We start from the raw sequence: 20392 nt of genomic DNA on the forward strand, positions 1-20392 counted from the left end.
GCAGAATTGCTCACTATGTAAGTTACCAATTATAGAATTATGACATATCATTTACTAGTTATGTGTATGATGTTTAAATGAAGTTATTAAAGATACGTATATGAATAAGAATAATAATTAATTATGTAAATTAATAATTAATAGTGCTTTAACTGATTGATTATATATATATATATATATATATGTACTAGATAAAGCACTGCAGTGAGTGCTATACGGGAAATATAGCACTCAAAGAGTGGGCTATATTTTGTCTCGAGACCACTCTTTGAGTGCTATATTTCCCGTATAGCATGAGCAAAAGGCAGTGCTTAATCTGGTATAGAGAACTGTCAACTTGAGGTACACAAGACACACGAAACAATTAGAAATGCACGGAGTAGTGTTATCATCGGTAGAATAGGCATTGCGTCTATGTTTTGCCTGCATTGCATTGTGCTGCGCCTTCATTAGTCGTTTTGTGAGTCTAGTCTGTCTTCTCAATACTAAAAGTTTTTGATTGTGGTACTTTAATAAGCATATTTCCGTGATATTCCTAGGACTCATCCATTTATTTAAACAAAATGTAGTAAGACCGTTCACTGCTGCTGACCACAGGCAACCATCATTGAAATCTTCAAGTGTGGCAATAAATTAAATCCAGTGGTTTTGCTCTTACTGGTTGGGTTGACTGGTCAGCCAGCGCAGTCGGGCTATCAGCCTACACTGGCTTGGTTGTACTGGCCAGAATGAGTGATTACTCACTCAAAGTAGGCTATCAGCCTGCAAAATAGGCCTGGCAGTTCTATAACTACCTGATATAGAACTGTGGTCTATTAAAGTGTTCTATAACTGCCCAATATAGAACACTTTTTTGCTTTGATCCTCCCACGCTAAGTTCTATATATTCTATATATATATACCATGATGACGTGAAACTTCAAAGGCGCCGCTGGTTGCATATAGGGAATATATACCTCAGTCCACAGGTGAGTATATATATACTCACCTGCGATGTCACGTGACACGTTACTTTGTCATGATTACGGGCTGATAGCCCGATGTGGGCAGGCAAACGACGCCCACGCTAGCATGACTAATCACCCAGATGACTCAGGCTAATAGCCTTCGTCACGCTAGGTGATCAATCACCCCAGTCAGTAAGAGTCCAACCACTGGACTCATTTTATACCCATACCTACCGACTTCGATGATGGGTGACAGCAAGTAACGTTGCTCCTACGTTTGTTGATATGAATGGACAAGTCCTGGTGATATACAGAGATATGTTTACTAAGTCCCACAATCAATTTGATTCTTCATTGTGAGAGCTGAATTGTGAGAGGAACGTTTCCAGTGTGTCTAGCATTCCAAACTATGGCAAATTAAGTGTAAGTAGATACTTTAAGTTGGTTTGTGTGCATATGGGTTGTTAGTAAGTAATGTAGTGCGGATTAATTTAGAAACATGGTATACATCATATGAACCATGGCTACGAGGTGTATTGCACTTATATACACCCCGACTCCGAAGTCAGAGGAAGTTTACTGTTGATAAATGCCGAGGCGAATATATTACATATATATATATATATACAGTCAAAACCCTCTAATCCGACCCCTGTGTAATCCGGAATCTTTAGTAATCCAACCAGATCTCTGTATCCGGACAACTTTACATTCAGTACTCACTAACTCGGTAATCCATGATCCGACCACAAATTGTGTTGCTTTGTGCATGGGATACATTGATTTTAGGTCCTGTAATCCAACAAAATGGGGACCAGAAAATGGTCTCACACAGAACTTACTCTGAAACACGGCTGATTCGAGGCCAAAACCTACACAGGAAGAATTAGCAAAATGATTTGGAATTGGAAGAAGCACAGTAAGCGACATCTTGTGGAAGTGTGCTACTTACCTGTAGAGTTGGGAGGACAATCAATCACGAAAACGATGACAGATTTCAAAATTAAGCAAGTTGAACCAGCTAGTTTTTGATTTCTTTCACTAAGCTAGAGCAAAAGTCATTCCGGAGGCCTGCTAAACGCTAAGGCTGTAGAGTATGCTTTGTCACTAAACATTGAAGGATTTAAGGCCAGCAACAGTTGGCTAGGAAGTTGGGAAGGGAAGGTATAATGTTAAACAGTATAACAGTGTGGAGAAGGCGCAGATTCTGATGAAGAAGTTGTAAAATGATTACAGGAACAGAATCCTAAGCATTATATCAGGCAAGAATGAAAGATGTATTTTATTTGTGATGAAACTGGATTGGTCTATCGAACCATGCCAGACAAAACCTTGGCAGAAAAAGGAGATCCAGTAAAAGGTGGGAAGTTAGCAAAGGAGAGGCTTACTGCTGTAGTGCTAGTGGAGAAAAATTGAAGCTATTGGTTATTGGGAAAGCTCAAAAACCACATGCATTTAATGGTGTGAATGTGTCACAAATGTCTGTAACTTGGAGATCCAGCAGCAAGGCCTGGATGACTACTGGCATTTTTATTGAGTGGTTGGAGCAGATTAACACAAAGATGAGGCAGCAAAAAAAGAAAGATTTTGTTGTTATGGATAATGTTAGCAGTCATGGTGGCAGTGATGCTTTGGCCTTATCAAATGTCACTGTGAAGTTCCTTCCTGCCAATACCACTTCACACTTGCAACCACATGATGGAGGAATCATTCAGACATTCAAGTTGAGATATCGCCTGAAGTTGATGGAGTATATATTAGTCCGTGTTGACACCTGTGCGTCTGGAACTAATCTTTCAAAACAGATAACGGTATTGAATGCTGTGAAGTGGTGTGGCAAAGCATGTGATGAGGTGTCAGAAAGAACCATCAAGAAATGTTTCTGAACTGTGGCTTTAAGTAGGATGGAGATCGAAATACCCATGCACAGGATGAAGTGAGTTGGATACAACAAACAGAAAATTACAGTGAATTATTGACAGCAGCTCAAGCAAGTGGTGTTCGTGCCAGTATGACAGCTGATGAGTTTGTGGTGATTGATGATAACATTGCCACTGAGAGTATGGATGATTGGGAAGAAGGCCTGGTGAGAGCATATGTTGAAAAAATGAACGATGCCGATAATGAAGATGACACCAATGGTTGATGACCTCGTAAATAGGATGGAGAAGAAACTTGTACAAGAAACTCAAGCAAAAAAGATTTTGTGCAACCTGATCAAGTAATGGAATTGATCAAATTAGTTGTGACTAATTTTACATGATTAAAACAGATAATTATTATTTCTATATGTACTGTACCATTTTTTCTTGAGCGCACAGTATGTCATCTTGTGTATACATGTTGTATGTAATCAGTGTTTATAAATCAGATGTACAGACTATTAGAGGTAGCCACTGCGGTTTCACTGTGTAATCCAACATACTTACCAATGTCAGTGCCTAGATAATCTGTAATCCAGCTGTCCCTTGGAGCGTCGGATTGGAGAGGTTTGACTAGTTTAATAATTCACATAGTCATATATGAATGTGTAACACTTTCACACTTCAGATCAAAGGAAAGCCAGTGAATATATATCACATATTGCAATGGTTTGGGAAAGTTAACACACTGTAAAAGGTATATCTCGTTAAGGCACTGTGTATATCTCGTTAACTCTAGATATTGCACAGTTAGGTGTGTGCATATCACATTAACCCATTCCAAGAAATCCTCAGTTTTCTTTGATATCCTTTGCTGTTTCTTTGTACCACTATATAGTCACACATCTTGAGATCGATTGTGGAATTAGGTTTCTCAGTACTATGCTAAGCAGTTCTTTTGACTGAGATGGAGCTAAGTTCTATAATACTGTTTTGATAAGTTCTAGACACCCGTCTTGATGTTATGTAACGCACGCTAAGTAGATTGAGTGTGAACACTTAATTTATATAATAATAATTATGTTACTATTATAGAGGCTTGCAGAGGAGGTTGGACACTAACACGTGAGCGCATACATTTTGTATTGAAAGTTAACCAAGCATTCACGAAAGTTTTCACAAATACCATTCTAGAGTGCACTTCAAGTTTAGTCCATTTAGCTGGTCAGCCCCATTCAACCCCACTACTCCAGGCAAGTAAATCGCTCTTGAAATCTACGGGGATCACGTGTGTAAGCATTTGCTGGATGGAATCCATATGTAATACTATATGGACACCTTATGTACGTGTATTTAAGCACAATAATTGTTGAAGAAAGCAATGAGCATGCTAAAAAAGCCTCTCAGGGTATTGAAAAAGAAGAGAGGACGCCACTAGTTTGGCCTCACAGAGAATCGAAAAAAGAATTAGAAAGTCGCACACCCGCCTTGCAATAAGAATTTGCTGTTCATCTTAAGAAGCACAAGGTAACGTGGTGTGGATATTGCTAAACATTTCTTCTATCACTTACTCCCCATCACATATTAGAAATATGCAATTAACAGAAATAAATTTCAGAAGCGCTTGTATCGTGTCCAACCTCCTCTGAGAGGCTTGGTAAAGTCTAGTATTATCTTTTGAAAATTTACATCATTCTAATACAACATTGTGTTTGGATTGTATTGTATGATACACTTATCAGTCTATAATTGTTTCTTATTTGCTACTTTTTTTCACTATTCAACCTGATTTGTTCACCAAGTGGCTGACTACAATTGTACAGGTATGTATCATACATGTGATTGTAACTGTGTAAATGTATGTAAATTTGCAAAATTAAATCCACATCTACACAATGCAGTATTAACCTTATCAGACAGTACACATTATTCCAATTTTATTCTATCAGCAACCTTTTGAAAACAAAAATTTCTACGATGGGAATTTACTTAAAACAAATCAGCTAAGTAGATCTTTACATTAGCAGTCCAATTTCTGTGCAGATCTGATTTGATATAAAATGCCAATCATGTGTAACAAAGGAAACAGTGGACCCAGGGACCAAGGACCCGGGGTAGGCTTGTGCCAATTATGCCAGCATAATTTCGAGCATAATAGGCTAGCAAAAGCATCAAGCATTATGCCAGCATAATAGGACAATTTTCAAGAATTTTAATTAAAATGTGCAATACGTGTGCCAAAAATACTGCACAACATGAACACACTGCACTGCATTTCATATCAAAAACCTTGCAGTGTTATTATTTTTACTATTTTTTGACTGATTATTCACAATTTATGGAAATAAGATCAAGATACTCTAATAGAGCAGTCTCTTACTCTAATACAGCAGTCAGGAAATGCAGATATACTCTAATAAAACAGTCCGTTTTCAAGCATAATCTTGATTTTGAGAGGGACACAGCTGTTCTTGGAATTTAATATGTTTAAACATTCTATTAGACCTGCACCTGATGTGCCAGTATAGTTGGTCTCCAATTTTGTGAGAATAATTCCAGAATTATAGCAAGCATAATTTTAGAATAATTGGGCATTGGCTAGAATAATTGGTGGAATGGGGCATAGCTCTTCTCATTTAGCTAAAAGGAGGGGCTAAGCCATATAAGAAGGATATCTTGCTAATGTTGATATACTCTGATAAAAATAATGTTGAAATACTCTAATAGAGTAGTCATCATTTTGCGTTTGAACTGTCTTCTGGGATTGAACTGCCCAATACCTTTCATTGAGCATCTTTAACACTTCTCCATGCCTGTGAACATACTGAGAAATTTATACAACTTAAAATACTTAGCTGTGTATAGCTACATCCACAGCTGTATAACTAACTAAACAACTTTTCCTGAGATGGTCTACTTGTTAAGAGCATTCCTATATTTACCTACATTATACTAAAGAGAAGCTAAAAATAGAATGCTTTCTTTTATGTTCATATATAGCTAAATTAATTAGATTTCATAAAAAATGACCATAATACAGATGCATGCATATATGTGAAAGGCAGATGAACTTCATTGAGTAATAAAATTAGAATAATAGGCAAATTTATTATTTAGAAGTGCTGGAAAGAATAATAGGTAAATTTTTGAGCATATAGGCTCAGTCTACATTCTATACTTATACTATACACCAAAGCTTGTAGTCTTAACATGGCCAATTTGTTTTTTCTTTGTCATAATGCCTCACAGGATGTTTATATCAATTGGAAATTACAAGTGCCTCTAAAAAAGGGTCTACAGCTGGCTGCATAGGCCACTCATGCTGGCTACATAATGAACACACTAGTATCATACAGTACAATAGTACTGTATAGTAGGGACAACAAAGGTGTGGGCGTGGCCCATGATATAATATATCCTAAAAACCTGCTTCAATTTTTCCTCACAACATGACAGTATTGGTTGGGTAAAATCAAGCCCAAAAGTGTCTTCAGATCAACCTGAAACATTTCTGTCAAGTTGCTACAGAATTTAAAAAAATATATTCAACGGAATTTTCTAATGCTTGCCTGCCTGCCTGCCTGCCTGCCTGCCTGCCTGCCTGCCTGCCTGCCTGCCTGCCTGCCTGCCTGCCTGCCTGCCTGCCTGCCTGCCTGCCTGCCTGCCTGCCTGCCTGCCTGCCTGCCTGCCTGCCTGCCTGCCTGCCTGCCTGCCTGCCTGCCTGCCTGCCTGCCTGCCTGCCTGCCTGCCTGCCTGCCTGCCTGCCTGCCTGCCTGCCTGCCTGCCTGCCTGCCTGACACCTTCAGTAAGCATAACGAAAAACTGGCTACAGCTACAATCTAATTCTTTCACAGAAATGTTTCTAATTCAATGAAGAAAGGACCTTTGGTATAATTATTACAATGCTTGCACTATTGTCTTACCTTTTATCCTTCTTTACCATGGCCATCAGTCAAGGTACTACCACTGATAGTGTTAATAGACTACAGTAGGGCTTCCATCCATCTACGGGTGTATATTGCATCAAACTATTCAATACACATGGTTAGTTTAGCATTACACCAAACTATTTGAACACACATGGCTTGGTGGTTTTCGAAGTTGGTAGTTGATATCAATCAGTGAGAGCAACTCATAGCGAACTAGCCACATGTAAGTCAATAAAATTGCTATAGTTTAGTAACAGCTTTAAAACCAAGTCGGGTCAACCAGGTCCCGCTTTACAGATTACCCGGGTCTGGCTTGGATTGGATCACATGCTAAATTAATTAGTGTAATGATGTGTACGTGTATTAACATGTCATAGCATATCCCTGCTTCTTTAGTGAACCACGCCCACTTATGTAAATTACTGTTTGTAGGTATATGGTAGCCCACACCCATTTATCAGTCTGTAAGTATGCACGAATCCATGTCTGTTATTGTCTGCAGGTTTATGTAGAGCCATGCCCACTAATCAATTGTTATTGTATGAGTCTTAATCTAGTACATAGTGCTGTGATTAACTCTATATAATACAAGTACACAGAAAATTTGGAATTTTCAACTAGAGTAGGGACCATAGCACATCAATAAAAAGTACTGAAACAAGCTGGAGTAGTGCATGATATTAAATTACAGTAAAACAATAAGAAGTGCTCAAGATACCATAATAGAAATGCACAGTAGGGATGTAACACTTCTTATTGTTTTACTGTGATTTAATATCATGGACTACTCCAGCTTGTTTCAGTACTTTTTATCGATCTGCTATGGTCCCTACTGTAGTTGAAAATTCCAAATTTTTCTGTGTACTTGTTTGTTAACTTTTTTTGTAAATAATTATTATGACTGATGAACCCACGCAAAGCACATCTGAAATGGCACCACGTACCACAATTATCGTCTGAAAAGCGAAGTATTCAGTACGCTTCGTTGTCAGCTATGTTCAACCTGTTACGCAGCATTTCAAAACAAGAACTGTTTGAAAAGCACAACTGCAATCCACGAGACGCATACCAAAAGAAAGAAATGGTGCCACACGTCCCAGTTTTATCAATTATCATCTAAAAAGTGAGGTATCCATTACGCTTCGTTGTCGGCTATGTTCCACCCATTACACAGCAGTACGAATCAAGAACTGTTTGAAAAAACACCTCTGCTATCAAAATAACCACTATGACAAATACAGACGATTTCCGTTACGAAGGGAAGCCATCATGTGCTATCGTCAAATCGACACTTTTTGCTGTCAGCAAAGATGAATGGGACACAAAGAAGTACACTGGTAAGTCCATGAAGATTACAGTTTATGTAATGCGGTATGCCAAAAGGCATCTGTCAGGCTGAAGCAACATTGAACAGTGAAAAAATCAAGCCCGTAGCCTTAGCCGTTATCAAGTTACGTTTGTCTGAAGGCATCAGTCAATCAGTTACTCAGTCAGTCAGTCAGTCAGTCAGTCAGTCAATCAGTCAGTCAGTCAGTCAGTCACTAGAAAATTCCGTTGAATAAATATTTTTAAAATTCCATAGCAACTTGTTGAAAACATTTCAGGTCGATCTGAAAGCTTGTTTGGGCTTAGTTTTACCTAACCAATACTGCCTCATCGTCCTCTGGGAAAATTGAGGCTGTTTTTTTGGTGATATTATTTTGTGGGCCACGCCCACTCCTTTATGGTCCCTACTATACACTACTATCGTAGTGTATGATTGTGACTGGTTTTGTGAAAAGCAGGCTATTTAGTGGTCATGAGCTTGCAAAAAAAGTTCAAGTATAAGAAAAATTAGGAATTTTAGGTGCAGCGTATAGTACTGCAATTAAAAGTACTGAAACAAGCTGGATCGGAGTAATTCATAAAGGCACAATAATGATATATATTCACTTCTTATTGTTTTACAGCATTTGGACGTCATGTACTACTCCAATCCAGCTTATTTCAGTACTTTTTATTGCAGTACTATACGCTGTCCCTATCCTAAATTAAAATCCCTAATTTTCTTATAATTGTATATTATTATGTTGCCTAGCTACTAAAGTTTTTAAACTTTGAGTAAACAATATTCCAGAGAAATCGTTTAAGTGAAACAATCACTCCAAAGTTAAACCACCTGTTCAATGAACTAACTTTGTGCATCATGTGAACACAAAGTTGAAGAATTTAAAGTGCTTGATTAATATACCCAGTTGCCGAATGAGTGGCTTATGATAATCAGTCCTGCCGCATTTCAGAGTTGGCACTTATAATTTCTAATTGATACGGGCATAGATAATAGACATCTATTATGTAATGCTCTGTGACAGAAAAGTATTCTAGCTATGTGAAACTAGCAACTGTGACTTACAAAGGTATCTAACTATCTATATATGTTACAAGTCGCCCCGTAGAGTACTCAGGTATGTAAAAAGTCATCCTGTAGAGAATACAACTTCAAACAAGTCTCTAGTAGAGAATTCAATTATATTAACTGCACTATAAGTCTTCCTGTAGGACTTGTCACATAGTTGAACTCTCTATTGGGTGACCTGTATAAATAGTTGAACTCTACTGGGTGAAGTAGTTAAATTCTCTATGGGGAGACTTGTAAGCATTGTTGGGATCATTGCTTTTTAAAAGTAATTATATAATAGATTACTTATTACTCATTACAACCAGCATAAGTAATGCATTACAGTTACATATTAATGTTAAATAAAAGTAACTATATAATGAATACATTAAGTTATTACTTTTGTAAGGTGTCTAAGTAAAATAACCCGAACCCAGTTGCCTTGTCTTCTTCCAGGTGTATCTTGCTCCAGAACTTGTTCTAGCTACACATTAACATGTGTCCAACTCGTGTTAGCCATGTTTATCCTGTCAACACTTCAAATGGCATGAATTTTAAAGGCCATTTCATAATGCTCTCCAGGGAAACTGTAATGGAGATGATTTTTCTACAGGGTGACTTGCCACATAGCTGAGCACTCTACAGGGTAATTTGTAGCATAGTTGAACTCTCAATAGGGTGACTTAACTGTATCATAGCTTAACTCTCCACAAGGTAACTTTTTTCATAGCTGAGCTCTCTACTGGGTGTAGGGATCCGCCAATCATGCTGGCATAATTATGAGCATAATAGGTACCTAAAAACATTGAGCATAATGCTAGCATAATAGGAAGAATATTTGAGCCATACTACAAATCCTTGATAGTCAAAATAATTATCACAGAAATAGATCGATATACTCTAATAGAACAGTCAATAACTCTAATAGAACAATCAGACAGTTGACTGTTCTATTAAATGTATAGTGATCTTTTCTGTCACATGCATTTTGAAGAGCAGAGGTGTTTCAGCCACTTATTATGTGCCCATAACTGCAAATTTATTAGCAAAACATGGGAAATGAGGCATAAAACTTAAGCATAATTGAGCATAATAGGTACAATTTTTGAGCAGTGCAGCATAGCATAATAGGTAAAATTTTGAGCATAATAGGCAGGTCCCTAACTGGATGACATATAATGTCAACCATGTATGGAAAAAAATCTAATTCAAATTCAATCCAAACACAGAGTTCAGCTACGTAACAAGTCTCTGTGTAGAGAGTTCAGCAATGTTACACTGTGTAAAGAGTTCAAGTACACCCTGTAGAGCATTCAGCCATGTAACAAGTCACCCTGTAGAGTGTTTAGTTACATTAAAGTCATTCTATTAGCTACATAACAATATTATTCAAAATTTATAAACAACAAAATAAAACTCATGCCGCTTTTCTTAGCCCACATTATAAATTTTGTTGCAACATCTGAAATCCTAAATCCTTCCCTGAAGTGCATTATAGTGTTTCAAAATGCAGCTGAAATTTTGATTATGACAACTTGAAGTGTATAAGAAATATACGAGTTGAGTGTAGTAATTTAATAGCATACGATTGTAAAAATGCTTGAGAATAATTATTTAAAGATTGATTAAATTTTTGCTGTTACTCTTCTTACATCATGTTTACTTCTCTTTTACAGCTTCTGACAATGATGACTGTAAAGGTATGTATATTTTTATGAAAGAATGAATTCAATTTGTTTTAGATGTATCAAGATACACGGTAGTGTGTCCTGTGGCCCAAAAAACCAGGGTGATATGACTTAACATGACTTTTACGTATGCATTGTATGGGAATCTTTTTTGAACAAGATAATTCTTGCTTTCCACATTTCATGCCAATTTTGAGTATAATTGCTCTGTCAAAAATCAGCTTAAAACCCTTTTACCACTACCACTGGATTTATCATGCCCACAGTGGTCCAGTTTCTTGGATAACTGGATCCTTCACACACTATTGCAAGTTTGTTAAACTTTCATAAACACAAATGTATTATCCGATTGCCTTGAAATTAGACACAGACAAAGACACATATTGGTACCATGTTTGTTTTGAATATGATAAATCTCTTTTGTTAACACACATAGAATTAGAACAACTAGTATTTTAATGAAGTAGGGATCTATGCAATAAAAAGTAGTGAAACAAGATATGAATGAAGGTATTACAGCATAGCTCGATGGGAAAGTCCCTACTTTGGCATTGAGCAAAATTATAGCTAATGTGCCAAAGTAGGGACTTTCCCATCTAGCTATGCTGTAATACCATCATTCATATCTTGTTTCACTACTTTTTATTGCATAGATCCCTACTTCATTTTTAAATTAGCAATTTTTAAAATACTAGTTTGTTCAGTTTTTGTTGTAGCACAGCTAGTTAGTTACAGCTTATTAAAGCGCATACTGTGCCAAAATTGGAAGCACATAGCCCGTAGTAGTGTGCATAGCTTACCTTTGATTGTAGTAGCAGTGGCACTCAGATCTATGACCTGTCTTAGTACGATGGTCCGCGTTCTGTCCACCCCGGCTGGAAGTTGTTCGAACGAACAGACCTGGAGCTTAGTCTCAACTAACAGGATGAAGAAATACAATTTCCACTCGAGTACTATCCAATCACGTGAATCACTCGCTGATCTTGCTGTCTGGCACTGAGTGGCTGAGTCAGTGTGTTCAGAGGAACAAGCCATCGAGTATCAGTCCGTCTCAAATCTCTTTGTCGCTTGCAGTCCAGGTGTTGGCAAAAGTCGAAGTGACAACTCAGCAGTCTTACTGTTTCACGTGCAACACTTGAATCATAAGCGCCCCACTCTTTCAGCAGCATAAGCGCTTTCTGAAATAATTTTGTGGTGTCTACAGAAAAGTGTTGATATGGAAAATTAATGTCTCGGTATGGTTTCGATGCTCGAAGAAGAAGAAGACAACCAACCTGATTGAAGATAAAAGGAAAGACAAGGCACACAGGGCATACACTTGTCAGAGCCCCAAAAGGCCCATCTCACCTGTGAGTTTGTTGTTGTGGCATAAAATGGTGACTGTGCGCTGCTTCGTTTGGGCTCTAGGCTTGCGACTGTGGTCAGGTATAGTGAATGAGGTAGTGATTGAGGCAGTGAGACTAAAATTGGAGTTTTTGGCGATTTTTTAAAAATTTTATATCTGGCCACCTGTAAGTGTATTGTTGTATTTAATGCTGTTTTATGTATTATATGGACTAGTACTATTCTGTAAAGGTGTTTTCGCCACGTAAAATGTCTGTAGGATGATTTTTAAAGGCGGAATTGTGGGCGGCACGCGAACTTTCAGCACGATCCCTACTTAAACAGTACGACCGTACCATTTGGTATATTGTCACAGCTATGTACAGTGTAAACTGCTTATGGGAATATGTAAGCTGAGAATCAGTATGTGGATAGGGTAGCCATTGTACCTCACTAAGCACTAGTGGCTTAGGCTTAATGGTAGTTTGTATGGTTTTGCACTTAGATAGCATATGATTTTGTGACAAATTCATAGCTGTTACTAGATTTATATCCTCTGGCAAATATCTAACAGTTATATCTATGCACATAATAATGCACTGGTACATATAACTCTGGCCTGTCAACCTTGATTTTGTGAGATACTAACTGGTATGTAACATTTATGTCATGCTCCTGTGTGTTGATATAAATTTGATATGCTCAAAATATATGTGACTTAATTTTAGAAAACCGTTGATATACACACATTAATCAAAAGTCATTTTATTGGTTATTTGTTGTCTACAGAGACAGAGGAATGGATTGGCTAAGTTTCAGCTTCATAAGATAAGTAGTATGGGAAATACAGCAGTAGACACCCGGACGAGTGAATAAATCAATATGTACAGAAGACATCAAGAAAATAATCTACAGGCGCTTACATAAACCATCATAACTTACTGATACAATGCTGTACAGAGTTAACTCTTTGCTCATTGTATTTGCCATGAATTTGTGAATATATCAAGGGATAGTTTTTGCCAAAGGTATTCTTCTGTGATCCAGAAGGAAGGTGAACTCATTGAAGAAAAATCATCGTAAATTCTTTCATCACCGCAACATAAACAAACGGCCGTAACTCAGAAACCATCTGTGTATGAAGATGAAACAAGGATTTTTGAACTCCCTATGAATAGGGGAACACTATGATTCCCAGGATTTATCCACTGGAGTGTCACTTCACTGACCAGCAAAGCGATAAAAACTTGCGTAATTTTTTTTCTGAAGCTTGCAATTTTTACCCATTGTTTTTAAATGTGTTTTATTACAAAAGTACTATTGTGCGTAGATTGACAGTTTTCTAAAATTAGGTAACATATATTGTCTCTCACATAGTAATTTTGTGCCAAACTCTGCATTTACATTTTACTTTGTCAGAAGTCATTACTATTCTTGCAAGCAAACATACGATATATATTATAGACTTGCCCCATCAATGCTATGGATTCACCTAGTAGTAACAAGTTGAAAATTATTGTGTGGATAGTCTACTCCATCATAACTTGCAACATGTATCTGTGGTTGCAAATTCAAGCTTTTGGGTTAAAACACAAAAGGCTAATGTATGTAGTAATGCATGATCAAGACTCTTTAAATAGAGCAGTCACCCTCAAGCCCCAAACCCAGTTACTGACTGGCTTTGAGGCTTTACACAGAGACAAAGAAGTGATATCTATACCAACAGCCAAGCTGTGAAAAAGGGAATGGTCTCCAGAAAAGCCCCAAGAGTATAACAGTAGTTTTAGAGCAAGATTGATAAAACAAGATAAATACTTTAATAGGGCAATCACTTTACTGTAATAGAATAATTGATGGAATACTTCATTACTATTACTTCACCAATTAACTAAGTCACATGTTAAACAACTGATTTAAAACTCACCATTTAAGCAACTTTTCAGTAAATAAATACACAAACCCTTTGCATACCATTACGAAATGGTGGTTGTTCCTAATTTGTAGCAGTTGATTATGTTTAGATTAGGTTTTTTTACAGGCTCTTGCCTTCTTACATAATAATAATTTTGAATCAGATTTACGTGGTGAAACCCACCATTGAAGTCCAACACATGACAAGTAGTTCAAAGTTAGAGTTCATCGCTTCATAGCTCTGTAGTTATAGTATTTGTTTTATTTAACTTCTACCAAGTAGCCATGTGAATAGACTTCCAATTATTGTGTAATTTTAAGCTAAAACAGCTACCCGATGTCGGTATGTATACCTATATTGTGTAAATACGCATTCTGCAAAAGTTTTTTTGTGCCTTTAAGGGTAAAAACCATTATAGAAATATCATACATAATGAAAATCACCTTTATGGAACAGTCCTAGTGCTTCTAACATCAAATCCAGCATTAAAAACACTACCTGAATGATCAGAGAACAGTTACTATGTACCTTGTATATAAGACCTGACAACTATGCCCCTTAATTAACACATAGCTCACTTGAGATAAACATCAAAATCCAGATACTCTTTATAACAAAAAACAATCAACTAGTGGATATATGAATGATGGTAGCTCTAACAACATAGCTATGTAGGAAAATCACTATTGTGGCATTAAACAGTGCAATGTAGGGATATTTCCACATAGCTATGTTATATTAGCTACCATTGTTCACATGTCCTGTTTCATTACTTTTTACTGGAACCTTGCTTCATTTTTAAATCAATTATACTAGTTAGGAATAATAAGAGTACATTTTGGAATAGCAAATACGTAATGTAATTTTTTGTAGAAATTTGTAATATAACTATCGTTAAAAATAATTCCCATAAGCAATGATATTATTTATTTTTTAATGATGACAGATTGATCATTAAAAATTATTGACATTATTGCAGCCATTCTTTGGAGAACACCTTTGATCTTTCACACATTTCCCTGTCATGTTAAGGGCCACACCCTTTTCACAGTTTGGTTATTATTGTATATATATAGACTAAATCTTCTATGTGTATCAAAAGCAGACGTATTTCAGGAACTATTCATCACTACCAACACAAATAATGTCTATGTAACTATACCTATTGTTCAACTCTATTCCAGGAGAATATGTGGCCGGATCTGCGAAAACCCGACATAAAGGCGCAAGCCTAAATTTTCAGTATATAAGCCATTGATTGCAATGGGTAAAATATTTGCATAATCGAAAAAAATTTGTAAAATTTTTGAATGTTTTGTTCTTTGTGAAGAAAGGGTCCAATGATAAAACCTTGGGTATCATATTATTCACATACTCAAGAGGATTCAAATATCTTTATTTCGTTGCAGTAGACTAAAGGATACGTAAATTATGAGCGTTTGTTTACGTCACGTCGAAACGATCGTACGCTATCAATTTTCCTTCACAGATTTCATCTCTGTATGTAGTGAAGAAAGATAATAGAAGCAAAACTTGCCCAGTAATGGGCTCCCTTATTCATGGCGAACACAATGGTGTAAGTTGCAACTCTGTACTGTGTTGTGTTTGTAAGTTACAGCCATTTTTGTAAGCGCATGTAATTTATTTTCCCAATACTTGCTGTACAAATTGATCTTTCTGTTCTTGCTACTTTGTAGGGCTGTAACTCCAAAAGTTGTTGGCATATAAGGCTAAACCTTGGCCAGAGCATATACTTGGCTTAATAGATGTTAAATATTCAATAATAAAGAATTTGAAAAATGCACCATTATGTTGGGTTTTCGCAGATCTGGTCACATATAGCTTCCTTTAATTCTTTCCTCAAGAGTTCTTCAAAAACAAGTTTTGATTGTGGGTTGCATTTCCAGTTACAAAAGTTTTAATTGAGGGTTTTGCTTTATTCAGATGATTAGCTGTGTTTTCCACTATGGCTATAAGAGGTGATTAGTTATTTTAAAATGAATTATACGATTCAAAAAGTATTGGTTGTTTAATTGGTTAGATTTATCAGCTTTAGTATAATATGTAGCTACCAACTCAGCCATTTAGCAAACTGTAGTCTTTTGGTAATTTACAGTCTCATAAGGCAGCTAGAGTAACTCACCTATTTTCTATAGCATATTCACCCACTATTGTCTTTGAATGTAAAATATATTTCAGTTACTTTCTGATATGACCCCATGCTGTGGGTTATGGTGCTGGCATTTGTAGCTAGCCTGTAGTTCAGTCTTCATAACCCGGAATATCTAATAAGTTGACTATCACAACAACAAATTCAGAAAGCCCATAAATGCAAATATAGTTGCACTTTGCTAAGGATTGCCAGTGGACTAGCTAATAGCTACTAGACCCTTCACTGCATTCTGCTTTTCAGTACACTTTATTGGTGTTATGGATAACAAAGTGTCACTACACTAAGGAGCATGCATACTAATAATTGTGACGATCAACACCACTACTACTTAGCTATACATGTTTCTGCCTCACAGATTTAGCTGATTAGAGCATGGCTAAGAGGAGATGATGCATTATGGCATATAGCTAGCTATATCTAAATGCTTGGTAGCTACAAATGAAAAGATTATCATGCACGCATGATAGCTATACTCAGTGCATATTGCAATCAGTCTTGATTTAATAGAAAAGTAAAGTTTGAATGATATATAATAAACTGAATTCCATAATTTTCCACTGAAAAACTGCTAAAAATACTCTCAGATTCACCTTTAGAGGGCCTAATCTTCAAAAATTTCCTGGGGGGCCATTCCCCCAGACCCCTCCTAGGTTGGCATGCTTTGCATGCTAGTGTGCTTTGCGCACTAATGTAGTCACTATTCCAAATAGCTAATTTTACCATGGATGCTACATGAATCTTATGACTAGGGCCTTGTGAGAAGGCTTGGTATCTTCTAAACTCAGGCTATTCACAGGCTAGAGCCTTCTCATAGGTCCCTAGTGGGATAGCATTCACAGATAGTATGTCCCTGTCCAGCTTAGTCCTGTAGGAAATAGGTTATGCAATATAATGTAAGATGTATCACGTGTGATTATTAACCTGATTGTGGCTTCCTCGTGTTGTGATCATACATGGCGCTGCGAGCAGTAGAACGCCTCATATCACCATTGTAACCGTCAACCTCATTTTTCTAACCCTCATTGCTGATCCTTGGTGCCGGGTTGAGGCACTCCATCAGGTGATACCTTCGTTTTCAAGTGTTTTGTTTGTTCCCACCATTTTGTTCTCCAGGTATCGCCCATGTAACAGTCGTCGTATGTTTTTCGCCAAGGAGATCTTCCTAAGTTAGACCTACAAATTGACCACAGCTCTGACTTTTCAGCCTGGCAAACGCAGTGGGAATCGTACATGAGCCTGTCCACACTTGGCGAAGAAACTGCTGTGAAGCATGTACAAGCCTTGACATTATGTTTTTCATGCGAAACTCTTACCATAGTCAACAACCTTGGCCTCACCACTGAGGACCGTGGAAGTGTAACCTCCATTATTAGTGCCATCAAGAAGTATGTCACTGGACGCATTAATGAATCAGTGGAGCGACGGAATTTCCGTTGTAGAACACAGCAGCCTGGGGAGTCCTTCGATGATTTCCTTGTTTCTTTGAGAGAACTAGTGAAAACTTGCAACTTCTGCAATGATGCTTGCACACAGAAGAGCTTACGTGACCAAATAATCGAAAACCTCCTTGATGGTGACACTGTTGAATACCTTTTACAAGAAAAGGACCTCTCTCTAGATAAAACAGTCCACATGTGTCAAACCCAAGAGGCAGCCAAGAAACAATGAGCTGCCATACAGCAAGGACCCACGAATCTGTTGCAGCTCTTAAGACACACCCACAGAAGAAGGCATTTACACCACAACCTCTGTCCTGGTTGCGGGGCCCAACCACATCCAGCAGGTCGCACACAATTCCCTGCATATCGTGTGTCATGTCACAATTGCAAGAAACTGGGTCACTTCTTCAGAGTCTGCCGCCATACAACCTCATCCACTGCGGCCCTATACCTCTACTCTTCAATCTACTCAGCCCGATAACTCCTTGTCCGAACAAGCAGGCCTGTCTAACATCCACCATGTCACATCTACTGACCCTGCACCCAAGCTAAAGATTGACATTACCACCCTTAACGGTGCCACCACCACAGCTGTTCTTCCAGACTCAGGTGCAGATATTTCAGCAGCCAGTACTAATATTCTCTCTCAGCTTAATGAGCACATTGACAACCTTTTACCTTCCTCTGTCATTCCCAAAGCTGCGAATGGAGCAGAGATGCATCCTGTTGGCAGGCTGCCGGTATGTTTCAAGATTGGCAACAAGGAACACCTTGATGACTTGCACATTTATCCTAATGTTACAGGCACACTGATGTCCTGGAAGACATGTAAAGACCTTGGAATCCTACCAAACTGCTATCCCAACCCAACCATTTCCAGCACTACTGTCAATTCTGTAGCCGCCACCCCTCCAGCTGCTAATTTACCCCTTGACAAGCACTCTGCAGTTTAGGAGTTCCCCACCATATTTGATGGTAACATTAACAGCATGGAGGGTGAAGAATTCCATATCTACCTTACTGATGATGCGAGACCATTCTGTGTTAACACCCCCAGGTCTATTTCATACGCTTACCCTGACAAACTGAAAGCTGAACTTGACCTCTTACAATCACAGAACATCATCGCCCCTGTTATCGAAGCCACTGACTGGTGTGCCCCTATTGTCGTAGCACCCAAGAAGAATACTGATCGGATACGTATGTGTGTTGACCTCTCACACTTAAATAGATATGTAAAGAGAGAAAGGTACCAATCACCTACCCCAGCCGAGGCCATTGCTGACATATCTGCTTGCCAAGCTAAGTTTTTCACTGTTTTGGATGCTATGAAGGGCTATCACCAATGTCCTCTCGATCAAGAAAGTCAGCTTCTCACCACGTTCATAACACCATTTGGCAGATTTAAGTATATGCATGCACCATATGGAATTTCCTCCATATCTGAACATTACGATAGACGTATGTATGAAGCCTTTGAAGGTCTCTCCGGTTTCCACCGCATAGTGGATGACATTGTTATCTATGACAGTGATGTCACACAACATGCTTCACATGTCCGAGAATTTCTACAAAGATGTGCTGAGAAAAAGATCACCCTGGACCTAGACAAGTGCAAGTTCTGTGAGTCCTCAGTTACCTTCGCAGGATTCCAGCTCTCAGCTACATGTTACCAAGTAGACCACACAATTATAGATGCCATCTCGAAATTTCCAACTCCAGCCAACTGTACAGATCTCCGATCCTTCTTTGGTTTAGTTAATCAACTATCAGCTAGCACAAACACCATCTCCACACTACTCACACCACTGCACCCCTTGCTCAGTACAAAGAACAACTTCCAGTGGTCAGCCACCCACACCCAAGCATTTCAGACAGCCAAAGAATCCCTTACTGATGCACCTGTGTTGTCATTTTTTGACATGAATAAACCCACTAAACTATGCACAGATGCTAGCCGCCAAGGCTTTGGATTCATACTACAACAGCAAGACAACTCTGGCACTTGGAGTTTGATTCAGGCAGGGTCTCTATTTCTCACCGATGCTGAATCTCGCTACGCCATCATACAGCTGGAAATGTTGGCCGTTGCTTGGGCTACCTTGAAGTGCCACTTGTTTCTAGCTGGACTACAACACTTTCAAGTTATCACAGATCACAATCCTCTTATTCCTATCCTTAACCATCACTGACTTGATGAAATAGAGAATCCACATCTTCAGAGAATAAAGATTAAGCTGATGGCATACAATTTTACGACAGAATGGGTGAAAGACACAAAGAATGATGCCCCAGATTCCCTGTCAAGGAACCCAGTGACAGACCCATCACCTGAAGATAGTCTTGCTGAGTTAGATACTCTTAGCCAACCAGCCTTGTCCATTACTGAGATACGAACTCTCACACAAACTGAACCACTACCATATCGCTTAGATGACCTCAGAAAAAGTGCCCAAGAAGACACAGAATATCAACAGCTCCAACATCTCATCTTACATGGATTTCCACCCCATCGTAGTCAACTACCAGATGCTTGCAAACAATACTGGAACAATTGAGACAGCCTCACCATTGATGATGGCCTCATTGTTTATAGCTGCAGACTTCTTATTCCTACAAAACTGTGACTTGTAATTTTGTCTCAACTTCATGAATCTCACCAGGGCACCGTAAGGACAAAACAACGTGCCCATCTTTCCATGTACTGGCCAGGAATAGACAATGACATTGGCAACATCATCC

General features: G+C 38.2%; 1 protein-coding gene across 1 annotated transcript in view; it reads left to right on the forward strand.

Annotated features, from left to right (window-relative positions):
* The window catches only part of LOC136245704 (transient receptor potential cation channel subfamily A member 1-like), a 45167-nt gene continuing 24775 nt past the window's right edge, over window positions 1-20392 (forward strand). The window contains exons 1-3 of the mRNA XM_066037190.1: window positions 1-17; window positions 4612-4632; window positions 10792-10815. The gene's annotated coding sequence lies outside the window, so the exon portion shown is untranslated. The remainder of the gene's footprint in view (window positions 18-4611; window positions 4633-10791; window positions 10816-20392) is intronic.

The sequence above is a fragment of the Dysidea avara genome, chromosome 15 (assembly GCF_963678975.1).
Source record: "Dysidea avara chromosome 15, odDysAvar1.4, whole genome shotgun sequence".
Classification (NCBI taxonomy): Eukaryota; Metazoa; Porifera; class Demospongiae; order Dictyoceratida; family Dysideidae; genus Dysidea; species Dysidea avara.